Here is a 10,865-nt window from a genome sequence, read left to right as displayed (position 1 = left end):
CTGATTTTAACATTTTATATAACTGTGGTACATTTGTCAAAACTAAAACGTGAACCTAGATGTGATAGACACTATTAGCTAAACTACAGACTTCGTTTGCATTTTATTAGTTTTTTCTCTAAAGTTCTTTTTTTGTTGTTGTTGTTCCATGATCCAATCTAAGATACTGTATTGCATTCTCATGTCTTCTTAGTCTTTTGTGCTACTTATGTTATAGTACTTATTATACTTTACTCCACTTGCCTCCCCCTCTAGAATATAATCTCTGTGAGACTAGGGACTATGTATTTTTCACCATTGCATCCCCAGTTCTTACAGTAGCCATTGTAAGCTGGTCCTGTATATGACTGAATATAAAGCAAGATTTTAAAAAAGAATCTCTCAAAAGAAGACAAACCTCTTTCCATTTAAGTTCATAGAAAATCTCTCATATTGTGGTACATTTTCTCAATTATTTTATTTAGAGCAATAAAAATAATGTTCAAGGGACACATAGTAGCCTGAAATGACTTCAGTGAATGTTTGGTTGCTTGTAGAAATCACCTGTTGGAATCAGTAAAAATGGAGGCAAAGACATTTAAAATTATTTGGTTATCTGTGTTTTGGGGGTTGTGACTTCACAGCCCTTGGATGTCCTTATAAGTGAAGTTTTAAAAAGGAGATGGGGGGAGGGGAAAGTAGATGGAAACTTAAGGAAAAAGGCTTATTATAAAGTTCATTTTAAAAAAGCAGAAAAGAGCCTTGCTTTACTGGGGCTAACTGCCGTCCTGAGGAAAAGTGCTTTCTCTACCTGAGCCCCAGTAAGAGAGGCCTCTGATTATCTGGTCTTGTTCTGACTTCTCTGATTTTGATGGAATAAATGGCCTAACTGAGAAACAGCCATGTGAATGAGGATGAAAGGCTTCTACTTTTCTAAATGCGGCCATGAGAGGAGTTATCTTGCGGTTATCTGCTGCATCCACATCTGCACCTGCTTGCACCAATAACTGAACCACATCAAGGTGTCCACCATTTGCTGCTAGCCACAATGGAGTGTTCCCCTTCTTGTTACGTATGTCAATATGAGCTCCCCTAAATGGATGACACAGATAAAATGGTTTAAAATGAAATGGAATGACATAGCTAACAATAAAAATCAACTATTGTGAAAATATTCTGTAAAGATAAAAACTGTTTAACAGTCAAGGACTAAAATGCATTTTATCTTTAAAATAACATTACAAGGAATTTCTAGTCATCAAAGAAAAACCACTGAATTAAAAAATAATTGTTTTATCTTAAAAATAATGACTGTATAATTTTGAGTTTCAAATACTGAGAAAATGTGAAATTTTATTTAGTGAAAAATGGAAGTCCATCTTGTTAATATCATAATCAATATATTAAATAAACAATATACTAGAGACACACACACACACACACAAAAAGCAATGCAGCTATTTAGGCAATTAAGTGGACAATTTCTGGATCAAAGCTATTGTCTCTTGCCTGGAACTTGCTATAATAGCCTCCTAAATGGTATCTCTGAAGCTTCTCTTGTCCATCTACAACCTGTTCTCTATCAGAATCCAAAGCAGTCTTTTCAACATTTAAATCTCTGGCTTAAAAACCTGCAATTGCTTTCCAAGTGATCTTCAAATGAAGATCAAAATCCTTGAGGGACTACAAAACCTTGAATGCTCACTCTCCTGCTCAATCTTTCCACTCTTAGCCCGCAATTCTCAGCCCAAGCCTCACTTCCCTGACCATGTCTGTCCTCCAGGTCTATGCAAATGAGTTTTTCTTATTAGCCCTTGTTAGTTATAGTCATAACTATAAACTCTATGAGAGCAAGTCCCAGGTCACATTTTGCTCATGTTTGTATTTCTAACATCTAGCCAAGTACCTGGCATAGATAATTTGTGAGCACTTGTAACTAATTGAAATGAATGAGCCCCTTCAGTAGGAGTGGTCTACTCAGTGGTCTAACAGAGTAACTTTTAATATTTGTATTTTTCTATTTCTGGGTACCCACACTTTGAGTTTGATGTCATGAGCATTGACCATCTAACTTTGTTGAGACCATTTAGCTCTGTGATTCTGGGATTAAATACCTGTCCAGCTTAAGTGAAGTCTTATTTAGAGATCTTCATTTTTAGATGTCTGTATCAAGCTAGTCATCAATAACTGACATCTGCTGTTTGATTCTCTGAAAGATCTTTCATCTCCACCTAATTTCATTCCAATATTTACCATATGAGAATACTCCCCCCGAGCTCTCTTGGCTAGGGTCCTTCTTTAGACTTTCCAAGTTCTTCCCCTGGTTAATGAAGGTTCGGGTATCCTACTTGTAAATGAAGGCTCACTTTCCAGTATTTGTACCTGACATAGAGAAGGAACATAAAGCTCTGTGCAGCATATACTTCATGAAATTTCCTTAGAGAATAAATGGTTGCTTTTCTGTATCTCATTCAGTTCTGTAGCTTGTATACTGCTTGTAAGAATGAAGAGTACAGTTAGCCCTCCCTATCTGAGGTTCCACATCTGTAGATTCAACCAGCCACGGATCAAAAATATTCAGGGGAAAAAGTTACATTATTATTGAAATGTGTTATGTAGTTAGGCCTATGACGGTTGCGTCTGTACTGAACATGTACAGACATTTTGGTCTTGTCATTATTACCTAAACAACACAGTATGACAACTATTTACATAGCATTTACATTGCATTAGGTATTACAAGTAATCTAGAGATGATGTGTGTAGGGTATATGTAAACACTACACCACTTTATATAAAAGACTTGAGCATCCTTAGGGGTCCTAGAACCAAGTCCCCAAAGGTAGACTGTAATTCAAGTTACAAGGCAGCTGTATCTCAGATATATAGAAGAAATTGCCAGCTTCTGTAGGGTGTACTGCATGGTATCTGTTTGTGGAGTAAAGCTGAGTTAACAGCAATTGTTTATCCCAGTGATACAATGCTCCATGCAGTGTGTCCTGCCTATAACTTCCTTAGAGAAAGTTGTTATCAGAGTTGCACAGAGAAACCATGATGCTCTATCTCCCCAGGCTACTTCCTTACTCCCTGGCCACAGGCCTCACCCAGAGTTCCAATCCTACAGAACTCTTTGTTCCGCAGCCCCATTCACATCTTCTTCTTCTGGCTCTCTGAAGGGTTTCACAGTTGTCTACTCAAGAGATCATTGAGTTAAAAAGAAAACCTCCCTTCTTTATTTTTCCATAACAATTATCATCCAACATAATAAATATTTTATTTGTTCCCATGGTTTATGATCTGTTTTCCCTCACTAAAATGTATGCTCCATGAGCAGGAGTTTCTATTTTATTCATTACTGTAGTCCTAATGCTTAGAACAGTGCTTAACACATAGCAGGTGCTTAATAAATCCAAATACCTGTTCATGGAATTCATGATGCCCAATCTAAAAAATAAAGAGTATTCAAGATTAATTATATGATGCATTTAATGCAATTTTTTTCATTTTAAATTGCTGAACAAAATTTTCAAAGTTAAGAAAAAAAGCCACTATTTTGGAAGAGAATGTAGACATATGAAAGAAACGAGGTGCAAAATTACGGAATTTAGATGAGAAATACCACTGAGGAGTGAGCACTGGGAGACAGGCTGGCTAGGTATAGCTATATAGCACACATGCATCTGGGACCTTGGTTGCTAAAAATAATTGCCCTGAATAATTTCTGGGAGTGTATATCATCCCTGATCTTCTTGGCTCCTCCTGCATCCCAGGGCTCAAACACTTGGCTTACTTCCTTGGCAGAGAAGTATCAGGAGATAATAGCAGAGTCAAGGGCTTTATAACAATGGGAATGAGGTGAGGCGAGGACTGGGTTGCAACAGCAGTTTCAGGAACCTGGTTCCGCCTGTCTGAACCTATGAAGGTTCTGGCTTCCCCAGGGGCTTCTTGGAGAAGCCAGATAACTCAGCTCAGAAATGCATGAGAGATGAGTTTTTTGCCCTTCTTCTCTGCCCTCCAACAGATAGTTCTGAGACTCACAGCCTCTCCAGAGATGTCGCATGTGACCAAACAACCAGTTGTGTCTCTTTGAGAAGCTGTGGCTCTTTGCCCCTTCCCCTTCCTCCCTGGATATGTATTCATCTCCCCTCACCACCCACCCCCCTCCCTATGCACAATAAAAATGAGTTCTCTGAGCTTTGTCTCAGGCTTTGTTTTCTAGAAAACTCAGGCTAAGACATAGAGAAGAGGCGGAAGTTGGCACAATTCAGTTTCAGAAACCTTACACTAAATCATAGACACACCTTAGAGTTCAAATTCTTCTGTTATAGCTTTACTGCAAAAAAGTATATTTCCACTTCAAAATATTAATATTAAGTTATTAATATCTAGCAAATGTCAAATAACCATAAAGTGCAAAATCGGAAGAACTTCAAGTGAAGACTGAAAAATGTGGAGATGAATTTTTGTAATCAGCAAGACCTGTCTAAAATTCATTCATTCATTCACTGAACAAAGAGTATACAGCACTAATTGAGGTGCTGGAGACACAATAATGAACCAGACAAATGGGTCCTTACCCAAGGAGCTTAAATACATTATATTAAATGGACATATTTAATATAATGTCTGATGGTAATAAATGATATGAAGAAAAATAAAGAGGAAGTGAGAGCTAGAGAGTGAGGAAATACTCTTTTATGTAGCATGTTCAGGAAAGGCCTCTCTGGAAAGGAAACCAAAGCAGAAAGCTGAATGAAGTAAGAGAGGTATCCATGTGAAAGTCTAAAAAGATTAGCATCCAACTAGGCACGCTCTTACAAGGCTGCTTGTTAGATGAGCTTTGAGCTGAGAATAAATAAACAGAGCAAGGGAAGGAGAAAAGTTTTTGCTTTTCTTTTTTGATCTCACAGTCATCTAAGCCTGAACCTCTTCTAAATTCCTCTTGGTGGCTGGTTGTGTTTTTTAAATTACTCAGTATAGGCTGAAGATACTTCCTCCTTCTTCAATGCAAGATTGTTTCTAATCGTATTCTAGCCCCACACTTTATGTGGTATTATTGCTATTTATTAATGCGTCTCATATCCATGTAATATGGAATATGAAAGCAAAGTGCATATATTTTCAGCATTACATTCTCTGAACTATTTGGCATACTGCCTGTCACAAAGTAAATAAATAATTATTTGCTGAATTTAAAATTTTATTTTTATTGCCATAGGTACTTTTTGCATCAAATCATCTGACACCTTAAAATTCCTAAATCACAACTAAGAGTTCAATCTAGTCCCTTTGAAACCATGTTTATGCATGCACTGATTTTTAAAAAATAAAATATACAGTCTTGGACAAGTTTACCTAACTAATCTCTTTGAGCCTCAATGTATATCATACAGAATTAACAATTCTTATCTGACAATACTTGTTGGTGCAAGAATTTAAAAGAGAACGTAAATCATCTAGTATAGCACAAAACACATGGTAGTATTTAATAAATTGTTGATCACTTGATCAAGGAATTAGGAATTTTCAAGGTTGATCTAAAACCAGGTTATTTGATCATGTAAAGAATGTTCTAATTATTTGTTAACAGCATTTGTTATCAGTTATTTCCTATAAGGAAACCATGACATTATGACAAGATTCTTTTAAAATCAGGCTTATTGAGATAACTGCAATAAAATTAATCATTTTTCAGTGTACAGCCTTTGAGAATGCATACAGTTGTGTAATTACCACCATAATTAATTTGTAGAATATTAACATCACCGTAAAAATTTCTTTACACCCCCTTTGCAGGCAATTTCATCCTTCCATCTCCAGACCTGGCAACCACTGATTTGTTTTCTGCAAAAGATACTCTTTATTTATTAAGCAAATATTTATGAGGGTCTTCTATTTGGAAGTCTTCGAATATATAAAGATAAGAATACAGAGATCAGTGAGACAGTTTGTGTCCTTAAATAACTTAAAATCTAGCCTAGTTTTATGGAATTTTGAGATTACTTGTCTACAAATAATATAGGACTGAATTTCGATATGAATTATGCCTTCAAAAGAGGACTAGGAAGAAAAAAATATTGCAAATGATTCCCTTTTAAAATACAGGAGAAAATCATACATTCATGAGTGCAACTAAATATGATTTCCTTTAAAAAGGCACAAATTTATGATTTCTCGATGTTCCAGATAATTATTAAAAAATAAACTTTTAAAAATTAAGTAACATACATATAGGAAAAAAAGTGCAGAAATCGTTACGTGCACAGCTTGATCTTTCTAGGTTATGTAATGTCATCCTAGGCCAGCTCTTTGACCAATACAGGAAAAAGGCAACATCCTAAAGCCTTTTGGCTTAGACAGAATAATTACATCATTGAAAGAAAGAAAGAGATAAGAGAATAATATTCTGCAAAGGCGCACAAAGAATTGTGGGGATAAGTCGTGAGAAAATGGATGGCACATTAAAATTCATGAGGAAATGTCGGTTAAGTTCCATGAATAACAAAGCGATTATTATGCAGGATCAGGTTTTTTTTCCCCCCATCATTACAGAAAGACACAAAATCATTATCATGATCTGCCATATGTTTTCCTTTTGTTATTAGATGCTGGGACAGGCCTATGAAGTGGCTTGTGAATGGTCACAGTGGTGAGGAACCACGGTCATGGTGCACGTGGCTTTCTATGGTTCTAATTATAAGTGCATTTAGACTCAGGGAAAGGAATAAATTAAAAAGAAGGGCAGACCGGCTGGGTGGGTATTTTCTTGTGATTGCAAAGAACAGAGTCTATTCTTTGTTGTCGTGTTGTAAAATCACATTAATTTTGTTGAACTGAGTCTATTCGTAACCTTACTGCCCCTTGCTTCATGCTTTACACCTGCCAATTCCAGAATAGACAAAGCTGGTATTTGCATTTGGAGTCACCACAACGGGGACTACACTTTATTTCAAAAGGGGTAATTCATGTGAATTGAGAAAGGTATTCACATCAGCAGAAAAAAACAACCTGGAAACATAATCCTATAAAAATGTGCATCGTGGGGTCAAAAATGTACCTACATTATGATTCCAATATACAAAGAAAATATTGTTCTTTATTTTCTTTGATGGACCTAATTTTCCTTGCTAGCTTCTATAGACAGAGGAAAAAAACAAAAACGAAAACAAAACAGACTTTAAGCTTGTCAATTCAAGCTAACAATCTTTTACAGTTGAAATGAATAGTCACTTTTGAATAATACATTTTCTTTTGGGTAGGAGCAAAATTTTTCACATTTCTCCCCCTTATCCTTGCTTCCCTTCTATATCGTGTCTAACTGTATAGAAGGATTCGTGACCTTATGGTGGTGAGAAGAGGAGGACCCCCTGAAGGGGTCTCAAGATGGAAATCTGTCCCTGTGGCACAATGGCATCTCTGTGGACGGGTGGCAGGTCTTACCTAGCTGTTGGACAGTCTGCTGGTATCATTACTGGGTCTGTAGGTTAGGCCATTTGTTCTATGCACTGCAGCCTCACAGTTTCCACTAGACTCTTCCCCACTTCTGTCCTCTCTCACCAGGACCCCCTGTAGGCCACACAAAAAACAGGGCCACTGCTTCAAGCTAATCTATCCACCCACTTCTCTGTCACCGCTGAACAGTTCACTGTATTGGACGTTGCACCAAGTCAAATAGAAGCAGGACATGAGCCCTTTTTTACTTTCAGCGTTTTCTTCATGCCATGCTCTCTAATATATGATGAGTGTCTTCCTTCTCTAGAAAGTTGACCTGGAGAAGAGCACTCAAGACACAGAGGTCTAACTCCTCTTTCCCTGCCTCATTCAGGGCCCCCTTCACCTTCCACTCTTTCTTAACAGGCTTTCTTTTTATCCTCTTGCTTCACTAGAAGGAGGTGTGCCCTGTATGGCTCCATCTTAATGGCAGACAGAGCAACTTTTCTGTACCATGAAAGAGACTGTTAGCAGTGGATCCTGATAGGGTTACTAGTCTTTCCTTGCAAGACAACTGGGAACTGGGGGTTTATGAAATACTTATTTATTTTCCCCAAATATTGTTCCGGTTTCTTTTTGAGGGAGCCTGGTAAATGTTCCCTAATTATATTTGCCACAGTGTTAAAAAATTATGACTATCAAGGAGAGAAAAACTAAATTTATAATTTCATATTTTAAACTGCTCATTATTTAACCCTTTTATGAAAATAGAATTCAAAATGACTTTCACAAAATTCCTATTTGGAGCTTGAGATGCGTTACATTGAGGAAGAGTGCATTCTAATTTTTAATTGAAGGATTTTATACCTTTTTTTTTTTTTTTTTAAATTTGTCCCCTTTCTCTCTTTTCTGTCTTCTTTGGCATCAGAAAAAGATTCTAATTCTAGAAAGATTCTAATTAGAAAAAATTCTAATTCTGAAGATCTAGAAAGAGATCTAATTCTTCCAATGACAAAAGAACTACATTGCCTTGAACCTATGAATAGCCAGATAAGCCAAACCACTGAAGCACTAAATCACACATCAAAGGAAGTGTGTACCTTTTATATGCTTCCATTTCTTTCCTTCCTTTAAAGAATACTAAACATTGGTGAAGGCACTGTTTTGGATGCATCATAAAATACAGAAATATAGTCTTGGAATTCAAGGATCTTCTTTCAATTTCTCTGAGGTAGTTAAGTCATAGAGATAATTGGGAAGACATGTTGTATGGTAGGTGTATTGCCTTCCCTATAAGCTGTGTTTACAATTGATGTCAAAAAGATGTTTTTGCAGTCTCCTTCAATGTCTTCATAACCAGTAAGAAGGTGTTTATAAATATTTAATTTTTTACTTGCACAATAGGCTTATTCACTGAGATTTTTCCGTGAGATATTTTGGGGTTTTTAATGTTGAGTTCATATTCCAATATATAAAAAACGATAGAACATAACATGGTAAACATTTATGTATCCAATAGCAAATCTTAACATGTTGTATTATTTGTTTCAGTTTCTTTTAAAAGAAATAAAATTTATAAATATAGCTGAAGCAACCCTCCCTCATTCTCTTCCCTACTTACTACAGGTAACCAGTATCCAGAAGTTAGTATCCCATGTTCTATAATTTTACTACATAGGTATATATCCATAAGCAATATTATTATTTTTGTGTTTAAATTTGTATTTGTATGGGATCGTGCTGCAAGTATACTTTTGCAACTTTACTAATATAGCATAATTTATTTCTGCTCTCAGTCTACAGTGTCAGAAAAAAACCTTTGCGATTAGTTCAGAAGTCAATATTTGGTTGGAAAGGGTAAGTAAGCACTAGCCCAGAGGAAGAGGAAACCCCTGGGTTTCTGGATATCAATGCAGACCCAAGATCTTTATTGTCTTTTTCCTAAATTTTTGTTGATGAGAAATCTGCTGAAAAATGTATTATTGTTCCTTTGTAGGAAATCTTTTTGTATCTTTTTGCTTTTAAGATTTTCTCTTTCTGTTGTGTTCTTTTGTTTCAGTGTATATGATTTTTGTTTTTTCACTGTATGGGGTTCAGTGATTGTGTATTCAAACATTGCTTCTTTCCTATTCTGTCTATTCTATAACTCTGGAACTCTTTTTCATTTTTTTTTACAGGACTTTATTGGGGAACAGTGTGTTCTTCCAGGGCTTTTTTCCAAGTCAAGTTGTTGTCCCTTCAACCTTAGTTGTGGAGGGTGCCATTCAGCTTCAAGTTGTTGTCCTTTCGGTCTTAATTGTGGAGGGCCAGCTCAGTTGCTGTTGCTAGTTGCAGGAGGCGCAGCCCGCCATCCGTTTTGGGACTCGAGGAATCGAACTGGCAACCTTGTGGTTGAGAGCGCACTGGCCGATGTGGGAATCGAAACGGCAGCCTTTGGAGTTAGGAGCATGGAGCTCCAACCGCCTGAGCCATCGGGCCGGCCCCTGGAACTCCTTTTAAGCATATATTGGGCTTTCTCTTTCTATTATCCACACCTCTGAATTTGTCTTTCATATTTTCTATCTCTTCACAGTTATGTGTACATTCTGGTTGATTTCCTCAAGCCTGTCAGAAGTAGAAACTTCATTATTTTCTCTTGATTTGTTTGAACTGTCCATTGAGTTTTTAATTTCAGAGACTATATATTTTTAGTTTTAAATGTCTAAGGTTATTATTTTAAAAATATACTCTGCCTTTGTCTAACTATATGAACTTGGGTAAATCACTGAAGATGTTGAAGTCTCAGTTTTCGCCTTTCTAAAGTGGGGAATGGCACTCTCTACAGTTTACCTTTCTACAATTCTCATTAGTGCAGAGATAGTGTCTTTTGAAAATGCCTCAAAATCCTGACACTGAGAAGTGAAATAAAATGAGAGATAGGAGAACCAAGACACAAATTGCTCTTTTAAAATAGGGTGTAATATTTGGAAAATAAAGTGAAAACAATCTTTTTATTTATTTATTTTTCAATCTTTTTATTTTAAAATAAATTTTATTGGGGAATATTGTGGGACAGTGTGTTTCTCCAAGGCCCATCAGCTCCAAGTTGTTGTCCTTCAATCTAGTTGTGGAGGGCACAGCTCAGCTCTAAATCCAGTTGCCGGTTTCATTCTTTAGTTGCAAGGGGCACAGCCCACCATCCCACGTGGGAATTGAACCAGCAACCTTGTTGTTGAGAACTTGTGCTTTAACTGGGTGTAGCTCACTGGACCATGTGAGAATAGAACAGGCAACCCTGTTGTTAGGAGCTCGTGCTCTAACCAACTGAGCCATCCGGCCACACGAAAAAAATATTTTTAAAAAGTTGAAAAAAACTCTCAAACAAGATCAATCACAGATTTCAACTGTATAATTTAAAAGTGTAAGTCACTTCCTTTGCTAAATTTTTCCCCTATGAAGAAATGGTGCTTGAACAA

This window comes from Rhinolophus hipposideros (genome assembly GCF_964194185.1).
Source record: "Rhinolophus hipposideros genome assembly, chromosome: 20".
Lineage (NCBI taxonomy): Eukaryota > Metazoa > Chordata > Mammalia > Chiroptera > Rhinolophidae > Rhinolophus > Rhinolophus hipposideros.
The sequence above is the reverse complement of the archived record's forward strand: the minus strand, read 5'-3'. Positions refer to the sequence as shown.